Source organism: Pelodiscus sinensis, chromosome 3 (genome assembly GCF_049634645.1).
Source record: "Pelodiscus sinensis isolate JC-2024 chromosome 3, ASM4963464v1, whole genome shotgun sequence".
NCBI classification, from domain to species: domain Eukaryota; kingdom Metazoa; phylum Chordata; order Testudines; family Trionychidae; genus Pelodiscus; species Pelodiscus sinensis.
Window position 1 is genome coordinate 182,892,891 of NC_134713.1, and position 15,480 is coordinate 182,908,370.

At 40.3% G+C, this 15,480-nt stretch overlaps 1 long non-coding RNA gene across 1 annotated transcript in view; it reads left to right on the forward strand.

Annotated features, from left to right (window-relative positions):
* LOC112544278 (uncharacterized) overlaps positions 1-15,206 on the forward strand; it is a 44,789-nt gene extending 29,583 nt beyond the window's left edge. The window contains exon 3 of the long non-coding RNA XR_012903008.1: positions 14,332-15,206. This is a non-coding gene — a long non-coding RNA (uncharacterized LOC112544278). The remainder of the gene's footprint in view (positions 1-14,331) is intronic.
* The last annotated feature ends 274 nt before the right edge of the window (positions 15,207-15,480 follow it).

The following is a 15,480-nucleotide window of genomic DNA, read 5'->3' on the forward strand; positions in this document are numbered from 1 at the left end:
ACTATCTCCTGGTCATGTATTAAGACTCAAAAGTATTGTAGGGTCTCCCTAATGTTCTCAGTTCCAGGACACTCATGTGGTGCTTCTTTTCAGAAGGTAGTAGTCCAGAGAGGAATACTGCCACCTTTAACCCAATAAAAGGTATGAATTGTTAAGAAGACAGTCATCACATATAGAAATCCTAATGCCCTGCCTTAGCCCTTGATTGGTACTGTGTTTTCTTTCTAAGTGGGAAATAGCAAATTCTGGTTTTGATGGACCACTGGGCCTTACTAGAACATCATCAGGGAAGCTGTTCTGCTGACCCCATGAACAGTGCTCAGCAGCTCTCAGTCACCCTGCATAGGGCCCCTTTTTTGTTGTCTACTTTTTTTTTTTTTAGAACATGTGCACCATGGTATCAGAATCTCTGACTTGTACATGGCTAATATCACACCATATCCAAAACCTTTTGGGCAAAGACTAACTCTCAAAGTGTGGATATGAAATCAACTGATAATACACAAGCATGCACACAAACACACCTTTGTCAGCTGCAGCATTTTTATAGCCCTTTTGTGAATAATAAGCCAACGCTCAGTATCTGCTGCTTCATTCTATGGTATAACTTTCAATCATGCTAATTAAATTAATATGGCCTGTGCTAATGAAAACCACAAAATGCTATTTTTGTGTCTACCAGAACATACATTTTAATAATACCAACTTGTCATGTTGATGTTCCTTTCTGCACCAGATATATGCAATGTAAATGTATCTAACAATCCTTTCATCATAACAAAGGAAATACTATATAGCACTCAAGTGAACACACACGCATTTATTTAAGCATCAAGCAAACTCAAGAATTAGTTCTTCATTCTAGATTCAACGAGCCTTCTACAATGTTTGTCCTTTTTATTTTCTCTCTTTCTCTTTTATTTTAAAGGATATTTTCATCTTTTTTTAGACCCTGTTTGATTAGCCATCCAGGAAATGTTTAAATTACAAAATCATAAGGTTTAAAAGATTTATAGATCAAATTATATTAACCTAATGCAATATGCCGGGCATACGGAAATTAGAAGTCTTTATATTATATTTTGATTATTAAATTGCTCCCTTTATACTATTTAGTTTGTTTGCAACAGTAAGCCATTTGCTGTCTGATGTCGGAACTCTTAGAGTAACCAAGCAAAAACAAATGACTTAGTCCTTGGTTCAAAGAAATAATGGGTTACTAGCATAATTAATTTTATGTTTAATTACTGTAGAATGAAACAATTCAACAATATCCAATCAATCCTTAGAATGACAGAACAGAAGGTCAGCAGTTGCTAAGTCAATTGTTTTGAAAGAGAAATTTATGTCAGGTTCTCTTTTATGTGCTGGAGAAAGAAATTGGATAAAAGTGGTCAAGCAAACATTAATTAATTGTATAAATGTAATCCTGTTGCCAGGCTAAATCACAAGCATTGGGCACAGTCCTTAAAATATTGGACATGCATCAGTTAAGAATTTCTAGTGATAGTTTCCTCTATTTAAACAAAATGGAAGCCCTAAAACTGAATGGCTACGTCTAGCCTGGCATGATTTTCCGCAAATGCTTTTAACTGAAAAGTTTTTCCATTAAAAGCATTTGTGGAAAAAAGCGTCTAGATTGGCACGGACGCTTTTCTGCAAAAGCACTTTTTGTGGAAAAGCGTCCGTGCCAATCTAGACGCGGTTTTGCGCAAGAAAGCCCCGATCGCCATTTTCGCCATCAGGGCTTTTTTGCGCAAAACAGTTTTTAGCTGTCTACAAAACATTTCCGGAAAAGGGCTTTTGCCTCAACGGGAACGTCAAAGCATTTGCGTAAGAAGCACTGATTTCGGACAGTAGAACATCAGTGCTTTTGCACAAAATCAAGTGGCCAGTATAGACAGTTGGCAAGTTTTTGCGCAAAAGCAGCCGCTAAGTTACTGATTAGCTCTTAGTGGGTGTAAACCCTCTGGTCGCATGTGACTAATGGGCTTAGAATTTCATGTGATTTGATTTGTCACTCTGGCCATGTCAGCCTCCTCTTCAAATCCCTCTGCTGGGTCCTCTTCTCTTCAGCTACAGTCTTGTCATCACCAGGCCTATGGCTCTACATGGTTCTAACATGCCTGCATGTCTGCTCTCATTTCCTTCTACTCTGCCTCTCTCTGCTCAACTGCATCCTTCTCCAGTTTTTATTTTTGTCCTTTTCCTCATGCCACAACTGCTTGGAATTGTTTCATGCACCAGAAAATCTTCCTCTCCACCCCTGTCCTTTAGAAGTTTGGGTACAATGATCTGTAGCTGATGCTGCCATCTCATATGCTTCCACCATCATCTGCAAGTCATGGAGACTCAAAGATGTAGGATCAGATGCTCAGTTGGGTCACCATTGATATCAACAGTACTACATCCATTTACACCTCTTACACTTCTTACCTACATGCCTCTAACTTCCATCCAAGACACATTACATGATCCATTGTCTACAGCCAAGTCCTAAGATACAACCAGATCTTTTCCAATCCCACAGACAGAGACAAACACCTACGAGATCTTTATCAAGTATTTTTAAAACTTAAAGACCCACCTAGAGAAGTATGGAAACAGATCAAGAGAACCAGATAAGTATCCAGAAGTTACCTACTTCAAGACCAATCCAACAAGGAAAATCACAGAACACCACTGATCATCATCTACAGCCCCCAGTTTAAACTCCAGTACATTATTAACAATCTACAATCTATTCTGGAAAACAATCCTCACTCTCACAGGCCTTCGCAGACAGGCTGATCCTCGCCTACAGATCATCACCCAGCCTGGAGCACATTTTTTCCAGCAGTCACAAGCCATTCCACAGATACACTTACCCAGGAACCCTGTTGCCAGCTCTCTCCACACATCTATACAAGGGTCATCATCACAAGATCTAACCACATCAGCCACAACATCAGAGGCTCATACACCTGCACATTCATTAATGTCAAATATGCCAGCAAGTGCCAGCAATGCCCCCTGCCATGTTTATTGGCCAAACCAGTCTCTGTGACAAAGTATAACTGGACACAAATCAGACATCAGCAATGGTAACGCCCATAAACTGGTAGGGGAACATTTTAACCTCCCTGGACATTCAATAATGGATTTAAAAGTAGCCATTCTTCTACAAAAGAATTGTATTGACCAATTACACAGATAGACATCTGAACTGATGTTCATTTACAAGTTCAACATTATCAGCTTAGTGATAGAAATGTAGCCGTGTTAGTCTGGTGTAGCTGAAACAAAAAACAGGACTAAGTAGCACTTTAAAGACTAACAAGATGGTTTATTAGGTGATGAGCTTTCATGGCCCAGACCCACTTCCTCAGATCAAATAGTGGAAGAAAATTGGCACAACCATATATACCAAAGGATACAATCAAAAAATGAACACATATGAAAAGGACAAATCAAATTTCAGAACAGAAGGGGGGGGGGGAGGTAAATGTCTGTGAGCTAATGATATTAGAGGTGATAATTGGGGAAGCTATCTTTGTAATGAGTAAGATAATTAATGTCTATCAGCTTAGGCTAGAATAAAGATCTTAACTGATTAACATACTACAAAGACAATTTCCCTGACTTTGATATTCACATTTCCATATCACATGCTATGAATGAGACACATCCAGCCTAACTTAATTAGCTTAATTAACACTGGCCCTACAATTGACAGGTAACTTCTTTTGCTGATATATATACCCTGGATTCTGTAATTTTTACTTCAACTCATCTGATTAAATGGATTTTACCCACAAAAGTTTATGACCTAATAAAAGTCTTTGGGTACACCTACACTGCACAGTTATTTCGAAATAAGCTATTCCAGAATAGTTATTCCAAAATAGCTTACTTTAAAATAGCACATTTACACTGCAGGGAAGCCTCAAAATTACTCTGAGGCAGGCTTCCCTAATGTAGACGTGCTATCTTGATTTAAAGCCCCAGGAGGCACTGGGGAGGAATAACTTAGAATGGCCCTGGCGAAGGGCTATTTTGAAATAGCAGCAGTGGAGCATCTACACATGCCTTATTTTGAAATAGCTATTTTGGAATAGGTGTTATTCCTTGTGGAATGAGGTTTACAGAAGTCGGAATACGCCATCCATTATTTCAAATTTATTTCAAAATAACAGAATTGCTGTGTGGACACTCACATTGTAATTTTGAAATAACGCTAGTTATCTCGAAATAATGGTGTAGCGTAGAGGCACCCATTGTCTCTAAGGGCATGTCTACACTAAGAAATTATTTCAAAATAACTTATTTTGAAATAATAACTCCTGAAATAACTATTTTGAAATATCATGTCCACACTAGAGAGAAGCCTCAAAATTAGTCTGAGGCTAGCTCCCTTAATGTGGACATGCTACCTGGACTTAGAGTCCCAAGAAGCACTGGGGAGTAATTACTTTGACTCTGGGAAGTAGTTCTTTCAAAATAGTAGCAGTGGAGCATCCACACTACCGCTATTTCAAAATGACTATTTGAAAAAAGTGTTATTTCTCCTGGAAATCAGGAGTTAGTATTTCAAAATAACCAGCCCCTTATTTTGAAGTAATGGGCTTGGTCCTGTGGACACTCCGTTTGTTATTTTGAATAACTCCCAGGGCTAAGGTGCCACAGGACTGCCCATTTACACCTGTTAGACAACTAATTTCATTAGACCAGCTTGCTCCCTTGAACTCCTGGTGTCACACCAGAATACATTCATCTTATACCTTGACCTTTTTCCCACTGCCACAGATATAGTCCATTATTATTAACAATTTAGAAGCCCATTAAATCTTAGGTTTCATTTAGACCTTTCCCTCAGGATGTCTATATAGAACAGGTCCATCACTGTGTATCTATATACTAAGAGCCTCATCCATAGCTCATTTAAATAAGTCTTTCGCTGACATTCATAGGCTTTGGCTCGAACTAATGCTTAATTTGCAATGAAGGAGGTTCCGGGGATCAAACAAATAGGTGGCTGGGCTCAAGCAATGTTTTGACTTTCATAACAGATGTGGCTAGCCCAGAGGAGACAGGACTATGAACATCCAAGAGATAAGTCCTGGAGAAAATTAAGCACGGGATCAAACCCTAAGTGAAAGGAGACATGGAGGCTGAGGGTACGGCTAGACTGCGAGGGTTTTCAGGAAGCCTCGGGTATCCCGAAAAAACTCTGCCGCATCCAGGGAATGTGTTTGCTCTTCCGTTTTCTTTGTGGAAAGCAAATGTGCTCTTTCAGAAGCCCCTGTATTCCTTGTTCCATGATGAAGAAGGGGGCTTTCGAAAGAGGGATTTTTTCCAAAATTTGATCCAGTCTACATGGGCCAAATTTTGGAAAAGCCTCTTCCGACAAAAGTATCGGAAAAAGATACACAAAATGTGGAGCTCATTTTGCATATCTTTTTCCGATAGATCCAAGATATGCAAAATGCAGAGTGTATTTTGCGTATATTTTTCCAATAGATCCTCACAGTCTAGACATACCCTGAATAAGACAGACTGTGAGAATCTCCGTAGCCTCTCTGACTCACCTCTTTCAGACTGATCAGGGGATTTCTCTACCTTTAAAAGTTAAAGCCAGTAGCATTTTCATTCCACAGATTGCTTCACAGAGAAGAGTTCCTGGGCCACCGCCCCTCCCAATCCTCTGCTAGTTCTCAGTCTTTCATTCTGTCAGGTTTGAAGGACACTGGGGTTAGGTCCACACTACAGCTTTTTTATTTTATTTTTTTCGAAAAAGCTACAAAAAATGCTCTCCGCATTTTGCATAGCTTTTTCCGATTTTTTTTCGGAAAAGGATTTTCTGAAATGTGTCCTGTCTACTCTGGGCCAAATTTCTGAAAATCCCCCTCTTTTGGAAGATCCCTTCTTCCTCATGAAATGAGGAATACAGGGCTTCTGAAAGAGAGCATTTGTACTTCCGCAAAAAACAGTTTCTCCAGTATCCCGGAAAACCCCCGCAGTGTAGACGTACCTTGGGAGTCCATGGTGTCAAGTATGGGTTCTCTTGGCCAGGCCCCGCGCTCATAGCCGAGATCTACCTCAGCAACCTCACCACATCACATGGATGGCAACAAGGCTTATCTACCAATGAAATGGAGCTTGTCAGAGTCCAGCACTCAATACCATATATGGGCACCACACCGCACCCAGACCACACCCATGCCGCTCCCAGAGCACAAACAATACCAAATATGGCAATAGGCAATAACATAAAACCCCCTGAGCCCTAAGCTCAGGGAGGACTCCCGAATATTGGAAGACAGAATCTGAGTCTGGCTTAGGACTGATCACCCAAAGGCCGCCTCCCACCCACCGAATCTAAAAAGGGGTGTATGAATCTCAAGCATGCTCCTATTCCTTGTATGTCTTTGTGCTGTTGTCATTGCTGAGTTCGTAAGTATTTAATTTACCCTCACTGTTTTAGTGGTTTAAAAGAGACAGTATAGAAAATATATTGCTCAGTTGTAACTTTTACCTTTGCTATTGTCAGTCTTAAATAAACAGTTTTTGAAATGTGTATATATTTGACTTAGCTGTAACTTAGGTAGAGTTTTAAAAATTGTTGTGGTTCAATTGCTTGTGGCAAATATTGGGTAATTGCTCATTTTAAGTTGTTCAGTTTAATAAATCATTCCATCTTTGTTAAAACTTCTTGTCTTGCCATCATTCGGTATTTTCACTGGGTATTTGCCCGTAAGCCTCTGGCATTCCCGCCATTTTACCAAACTGAGAACCAACACATGGCACCTTTTCTGGATTGCGTTTGGATATAGATGTGAAAGGGCCAATCAGGTATAGATAGAAGGCTCTGTCCTAAGGGATGAGCCATGTCTCCTGGAGCTCTGGGCTCAGAAGTCTTCTCTGGGCCTTTGACTAGTTATTCAGGGCAGACAGAGGGTCTGCTGTAATCTGCTGGCAAGTGGTTAATATGTCCGCTGGTACTGACTTGCCAGTCACAAAACTTGCAGTCTATCACGTAAACCAAACTGGTGTGATGTGTTGATTTTGAAGTACATATGCAAGCCCATAGGCCTAAATTGTTCAGGATGACATCGCCATTTTGGTCACATGCCAGCTGGATAACCAGTCCCTGGAAGGGTGAACATCCAGTGGTATCAAGTTATGCCATCCCCTCTCCGTATGTCGCAGAGGACTAGTATGTCCCTGCACAGCACCAGTTCACAGATGGCTCTCACCCCGTACGGTAGGATGGGCTCAACACAGAAAGGCTCGATGAAAGGTAATTTTTTCAGTCACTTTGCACTGACGTGCCTGACCTGCACTCTTTGCAGATAGGCTTGACCCTTCTAGACTTTAGACCAGGTCCTTCACAGGAAACCAGAATGTCTTTACCTTTGAATATTTTTTTAAGTGTAGCTTATAGGTAGACTCAGTGAACTGTTACAAGAGGGCAATATATACAATACTTGATCCATAGAATGGACATTGTCATTGACACCTATTGTAGTACAAAGTAAACAAAGTTACCACAAAAGTTGCCATACTTGAGCAGTACTTCATTTTCAAATATTAATAAATCAGCCAGTTTAAAGGTTTCTAGAACACAAAAGCCTAGCACAGGGAAGAGGATTTCAATGGCTATACAATTTCCCTTCTGAATTTTAGAAATGCTAAAATTCCCCATGGGCTAAATTCATCTCTGCGTTCTGTATAAAATTTAACTTCACACAAAAGTCAAATGACTTGAAAACAATTGTTTGAAAACTGTTCCCTTATGCTGTGATTTTTTTTACTTTTGTGCCATATTTGAGCCTGGAATGGATTTGCTAGAATTACTAATCTTTCAAATAAAGGGGTTACATTGGAAATATTGATGTAACATCAACTACAACAAAAGAAATAGCATGGGAAGATGGAAATGCATACTCTCACAATACTATAACAAACAACTGAAATTTTCATACTGTGTTTTGATTAAAATTAACTGTTGGCTAAAAATCAGATTAATTCATAAAGAGCAAACCCACATTGCCCCGGGAAAGCTTGGATTTCCACCAAAATATTTTATTGGTTTCCACTAATGTTATATATAGAATTAGAAAAGTTACCTGATGTTCCAGGTCCTTAACTCAAATAAGTTTTGTTTTTCTTCATTTAAATCATTACCCTGGGGTGGGGTTGGGGATGAGGGGGTTCAGTATGCAGGCTGCCCTGGGGAGAGAGGACAATCCAGGCCCTCTCTAACCACAGCAACTTGGAGCCAGGTGAGAAGCACTTGTCCATGACCACTGCAGTTGCAGCGGGCACAGCTGAGGGAGGGTGCATGTCTCCCATTTGGGGGATAGATAGACACAGACACAAACACAGACACAAACAAAACCTCTGAAATCTATAGTAGATAGCTGTCCCTTTCTCCACCTCTTGCCCCAGCTGGCCCAATGGAGTTATAGCTGCCCCCGTACCTCTCTTTGGCCCCTTGCTGCCCACCTATAGTCATTATACAGTATAACGGTCCCTGCTAGCAGACCCCTCCCTTCCCATTTTAAGAAAAACAAAGGCATTCCAGACATATCCCATTGTCCTGGCACAACTAAATCTTTACTGTGCTTTACGTTATAAGGGGAAGCTAAAGACCAAATTTGGTGGTGCTTGCTCTTACCATTTAGGAGGACCTCTTGGACAAGGGACTCACAGATGGATGGACACACAGACAGATAGAACACACAAACCCTCTCAAATATATAACAGATATGGTTGTGATTTTCAAAGAAACCAAGAATATCCTTGGAATCTGAGAACCTAACTCCCTGACATGAGGCCTGTGTGAGAATAATGGGCTTTTATTTTATTTTATTTTATTTTATTTTATTTTATTTTATTGTTAACTGGCAATTGCAAAATATTACCAAAAATGTTTTGGATAGGCCCCAAACCAATTTTTGTTTAAATTTTTGAGTTACTTGAATATATACATACATTTTAGATTTTAAAAGCATTTTGTTTTCCCTGCGACAAAACATTTTATTTCAGTTTCAACGCCTTTTCAATTAATTTAAAAAGAAACGTCAAACCTGCAGTTATTTTGAACCAAAAAAAAATTAAATATTTTGTTCCAAAAATGAAATTACTATGAGAAGTTTGGGAATTGGGAGATATTTTTCTTTTACATGAACAGTCCAGGGAAACCAACATGAATTTGCTTAACTTTCTGGTGTCTCCAAGTCCACAGTTTTCACTGAAATTTGGCCAAAGCAGTTCCACCTTTGACTCCTACAAATGTAAAAACAACTACAAAACTGTAAAATGTCAGTCTTAGTTTAAACTTGTTATTATGTGGTCTATTTCTGGGATTGTTTGATTTTTCTGCAAAGTATTTTGTTTCTAGTTAATTACCATGACCTTCCCATAAAACCAAACAGTTGCTCTTGATCAATCAGCTATTTGTTTTACAAACTAGACAAATATTTCACATACTATCAATTCAATTCCTCTCCAGTTTAGCGCCAATGCAGAATGTAATATGAGGCTTCCTGTAAGAGAAAGCAAAATCACGGTCACTCCCAATGTTCGAATAAAAGATCAAAGTTGTTTCTTCAATCTCAGAAATATCGTCAGCACTTTTAATGAAAACAGCATAGTATCCAGTGTAAAGTATGTGCCAAACATGAAGGAAAAAATGGATACCACCAATATTGCCTATGAAACTCTATTTCTTTTTGAATCCCTTTATTTTCTTTAAACACTTCCAGTTTCAGGAATCTCTTGTCTCATGTTGTAGCCAAAGACCATGTTTCCTACTTTAGCATTTTCAACCATTTTTTTAAAAACCCCAATTCTCACTGAAGTCAACAAGGGTTGAGGCAGCCTGGTACCTCACAGGATCAGACCCCGGAAATACCAGTATGAGAACTAATGTGACATGCTTCTGTTTGTCACATGTCAAACACAAAGTGGGGGTTCTGCCAGCTTCCCATCAAGATATGTTAGTCTGTTCTGATGTTGAGTCTAATCCTACAAAGGAATTGGACTGCTCAGATCTCTAGACCAGATGGGAATCTTAGTTCATTATTCAGACTGTCTAGTAGTGGCCTCCTATTAAAGCTGCTGGTGGTCCAATAGACTTCTCCTGTCCTGCTCCTCCATCCAAAACAACCTACTTTGATTCTCTCAACCTCTTCAGCTCATCCCCTTTTTTAGAAAAAGCTTAGGTGGCAAAATCTCTTTCCCTCCTTGCCTATTAATCTGTCCCTTCTGCGCTGCAGTTTTACCACTGTAAAGTATCTGGGGACATGTTAGTATGAAAGGCACTCATTTCATTAAAAAGTTTCAGGCATCACAATGACTTCCTATTGCATGTGACCTTGAAAAGTGTCACAGTTCAAATTGCGAGCATTCAGCTTTCTGCCTTCCCCAAGAAAGCCCCCAGTGTAATTTAAGTCAAACTGAGGGCCTACACACCATTCCGCTGGCCCAAAATCTCCATCACCCAGAACATTTTCTTCTATCCTCGTCCCTGCCCATTTCAATGGGCCTTACACTGAGGAGGGAAATGTATTGAAGTAATTTCAACCACACACAATTTTATACCATGAGATGATCCCTCCAGCTAGGGAACTCCTCACCTATTCCCTTAGGACAACTTTAAGTGGTGCAGAAAAAAGGCAACTCAGCCTGGGCAGGGGATCTGTCCCTGAGTTTTTCCCCCTTAAATATTGTTCACCAGAATTACCTGATAAAACTCAACCCCATTCCTTGTTGGTAAACACCAGGGCTACGTCTACACTGGCATGATTTTCTGAAAATGCTTTTAACGGAAAAGTTTTCCGTTAAAAGCATTTTTGGAAAAGCACGTCTAGATTGGCAAGACGCTTTTCCGCAAAAGCACTTTTTGCGGAAAAGCGTCCGTGGCCAATCTAGACGCGGTTTTCCGCAAAAAAGCCCCGATTGCCATTTTCGCGATTGGGGCTTTTTTTGCAGAAAACAGTACTATGCTGTCTACACTGGCCCTTTTGCGCAAAAGTCTTTTGGAAAAAGACTTTTGCCCGAACGGGAGTAGCATAGTATTTCCAGAAAAGCACTGACAATCTTACATGAGATCGTCAGTACTTTTCCGGAAATTCAAGTGGCCATTGTAAATAGCTGGCAAGTTTTTCCGGAAAAGCAAATGATTTTGTGGAAAAACTTGCCATTCTAGACATAGCCTAGGACTAAATCTTTGTGCCTAAAACATTAAAAGTAAGATTTACATATTTTGTAGCTCACAGCTGCTCTACTAAGCTCTTGGGAATGCAAACATGAGGCCAGCTCCTCAGCTCATGGTGTAAATGGTCATAGCTCCATTGAAACCAATGCACTTATGCCTAATACCAACCAAGAATCTAGCCAATTTATCTATGAGTGTGTACTTCATAAGTTCTTTCCCTTAAAATGCAAAAATATCTCTGAGCTGGCCCCTCAAAGGGATTTCAAAGGTCAGCGAGTAGATGTGCCTTTAATATCTCCCTCACTTTCTACTCTTACATAGTTTAAAAACATATATATATAAACAAATTAGAAGTGTCTTACAATCTGTGTGTCGTTTTCCCCCCTCCTTTTCCCTTTAACCCATGACAATCATTTATTTTAAAGTGTGTCTCTCACAGATTGCACTACCACACTTCAGGGAGAAGGACAGACCAGCCTGCCTTGCTTTAAGTTTATGAACTGACAGCCCATTTTCAGTGACAAAAGCAAATGTAACCTAGGCCAACTTTAAAGCAATGATTGTCAGCTCACATGTTTGATATGTCACATGGAGTACACTTCATTAAGGACTGAATTACTTCACGTGTAACATGAGCTAAATTAAAGTCACGTCAAGCTGCATAAATCACCAATTTAAATGTGTCACTAAGAGCACTGAAATAGGCATTGTCGCCCTTTGCCCTAAAATAACCCAAAAATCTGGGCTTCATTTGTGTAAGTTGTACCTATGACAGCTATAAGGTTGTTTTCTTTTCTAAATCGCAGTTTTATTCTCAAAAGGATGCTGGACTTTTAAGGAAAAGCAATGGCCCAATCATACCGCTAATCCAGCAATGTATTTCATGGTGCTGTGGATTCGGAACTAAAATACCAAACATGCTGAATATCATTTACACTGTCATAAGAGTCCTTCATTATAGTGACGGAAAGCTACGGCTTTGTCTAAAAGCCACCTGGTTTTAAGCTATAGAAAGTCATTCACTAAGCTCCAGAGGTCCCAGGTTCGGTTTTGCCTGTCAATGTTTCAGAAATACCGCAGTCTGCATGCCTAAGGCTACATCGACATTAGAGCCCCGTTTGATGTTCTGAGATCAGAACAATCCACCAGTGGTCAGTTTAGCGGGTCTAGTTAAGACCTGCCAAATCAACTGCAGATCATTCTCTCATTAGCACTGTTACTGTATCCTTGATAGTAAGACTACGATAAGTTGACGGGAGAGTTTCTCTGGTGCAGACCCCACAGTGACTCGACCTAAGGTACATCTACTCCAGCTATTTTATTCATATAGCTGAAGTTGCATAGCTTAAGTCAACTTTCTGCTGTATGTAGCCTAAGAGAGGAGAGGGTAAGGAAAGTCTAAGGAACATTTTATTTGAAGTCACTGGGCCAAATTCTTTTCTTACATATGTCACACAACTTGATTCAAGTCAATGGGGTATCATAGGGTTCAGTCAGGACAGAATTTGAGCAACTGGCTTTCCTGCTGGGAAGCATTCCTCGTAACAAGTGTAGAGAGAGGGCAATAGCTACAGGAAAAGGAAACAGTTGATAAGAAAATACTCATTGGTGCATCCGCTCCAAGAAATTCAAGGCACAGTTCTCCCTCTCTCAGCAGCTTTATCCCAGGGTCATTACTTCCAATATAGAATCATAGAATCATAGCGCTGGAAGAGACCAAAGCAGGACCAGCCCCAAATTACTCATCTCAGCCAGGACTTTGTCAAGCCTAGACTTAAAAACCTCTAGGGATGGAGATTCCACCACCTCCCTAGGTAACCCATTCCAGTGCTTCACCACCCTCCTAGTGAAATAGTTTTTCCTAATATCCAACCTAGACCTCCCCCACTGTAACTTGAGACCATTGCTCTTTATTCTGCCATCCGTCACTACTGAGAACAGCCTCTCTCCATCCTCTTTGGAACCTCCTTTGAGGAAGTTGAAGGCTGCTATCAAATCCCCCCTCACTCTTCTCTTCTGCAGACTAAATAAGCCCAAATCCCTCAGCCTCTTCTCAGAGGTCATGTGCTCCATCCCCCTAATCATTTTGGTTTTCCTCCGCTGGACCATCTTCAATGCGTCCACATCCTTTTTGTAGTATGGGGCCCAGAACTGGACGCAATACTCCAGATGTGGCCTCATTAGTGCCAAATAAAGGGGAATAGTCACTTTTCTAGATCTGCTGGCAATGCTCCTCCTGATGTACCTTGATATGTCATTAGCCTACTTAACTACAAGGGCACACTGTTGACTCATATCCAGCTTCTCATTCACTGTAATCCCCCGAACTGCTACTTAGCCATTCAGTCCCCAGCCTGTAACAATGCTTGCGATTCTTCCGTCCCAAGTGCAGGACTCGGCACTTGTCCTTGTTGAACCTCATCATATTTCTTTTGGCTCAATCCTCTAATCTGTCTAGGTCACTCGGGACCCTATCCCTGCCCTCCAACATATCTACCTTCCCCCCTAGCTTAGAGTCATCTGCAAACTTGCTGAGGGTGCAATCCATCCCCTCATCCAGGTCATTTATGAAGATGTTGAATAAAACCGACTTTAGAACCAATCCTTGGGGCATTCCACTTGAAACCAACCAGACATCAAGCTAGTCACTACCCATTGGGCCTGAAAATCTAGCCAGCTTTCTATCCACCTTACAGTCCATTTATCCAATCCATATTTCCTTAACTTGCTGGCAAGAATATTGTGGCAAGACCGTATCAGAAGCTTTGCTAATACATTCTAGTACGAAAGCAGAATTGGGCCATCTAAGTCCATTTTGAAATCTTAACGAAGACTGATGTCTGGTCAAAATATTTATTTATATCCACAAAAGTTCAATAAGATAGTGTAGTTTTAAGCAATGAATATAGGCCTGATTCTTCACAGTTGTAAATCTGGTAGAGCTATACTGCAATCGAAAGAGTATCATGCATGTAAAACTGACTTAAGCTAATGAAGAATTGGTCTCTACATTCCTTCCCCATATCTATTCCATCTGCTTGCATGTTGGATTACTATCATTCTTTGGAATAAGAAAGTAAATCAGAATTGTCTGTTTTTAACTGGATCCTTCATGTGTTTCCTTTTAGATGTGGGCATGAAGTGAAACGATGGAGAAGGTTTTTCCTCTGCTATCTGTCATTGGGAGGTCTGTCTCCGCTCTGGAGAACATCATCATGACAGAAAAGGAAAAGCAAGATATTCCAGGAGGGAAGAGCAGATCTCTACCTGCTAAACAAAAGAGAGAAAAAAACCTGAAACTAAAGAGATGAGAAGAAGATTTAAAGATCACTTATTTGTCCTCCTAATGCAGATTCTTTTTAGCATAGCTCATTATTTTCTGGGGCTATGTCTACACTACAGAGAAGATAAAAGCTGCTGCTGTCAATCTTCCAGGGTTCGAATTAGTGGGTCTAGTGAAAACATGCTAATTCAAACTAAAAGGGTCACTCCTGTCAATGCCAGGAATCCTGCTTCCACGAGGAGTAAGGAAAGTCGAAGGGAGAGTGTTCTCCCTTTGACTTCCTGCAGTGTGGACAGTCAAAAATACAGTTAAGGTACTTTGACTTCAGTTACCAATTAACATAGCTCAAGTTGTGTATCTTAATTTGACCTTATCCTGTAGTGTAGACATACCCAGTGATACCTATTTTTCTTGGCTATGGTTCTCATCATTTGCTCTTTCTTCCTTGCCTTTGCGGTTTGATGTTCATTCTCCACCCACCAGCAGCTCATGTCAGCATTAAACAAGAGACTCCTATTACACTTGGTCTCTTGCATCACCTCTGGAAACTGACATGCATTTCTTCTGTTTGTGTGAGTGTGAAAACATTTCCCAGATCAGCTTGTTAAAATCGTGTGTTCTGTATTACAGATTGTGTTCCTGTAATTGAATGTATTCATTTTGGAGGCTAAAAATCTCTTTTGAGGCAATTGCAATAAAATGTAAAAATCTTAAAACAAAGTTACTTTATTCCTTTGGCACTAAATTACCTGGTTAGAGCTGGAAGCTTTAAAATGGATTCAAATTAAGGACTTCATAGGGGACAGGTGGATTGCACAACAGCAGTCCATCCACCCACTGTCAATTGCAGCATCAGGGCCTAAAAATTTGGAATTACCCACTATTTGAGGCAATGGACATCATTCTGCCACTGTAATGGTAACTCACTGTGCTAAGCAGGAGGAAAATATAGAATTGGCTTTCCTACTGGGCCACATTCCTCATAGTAAGTGTA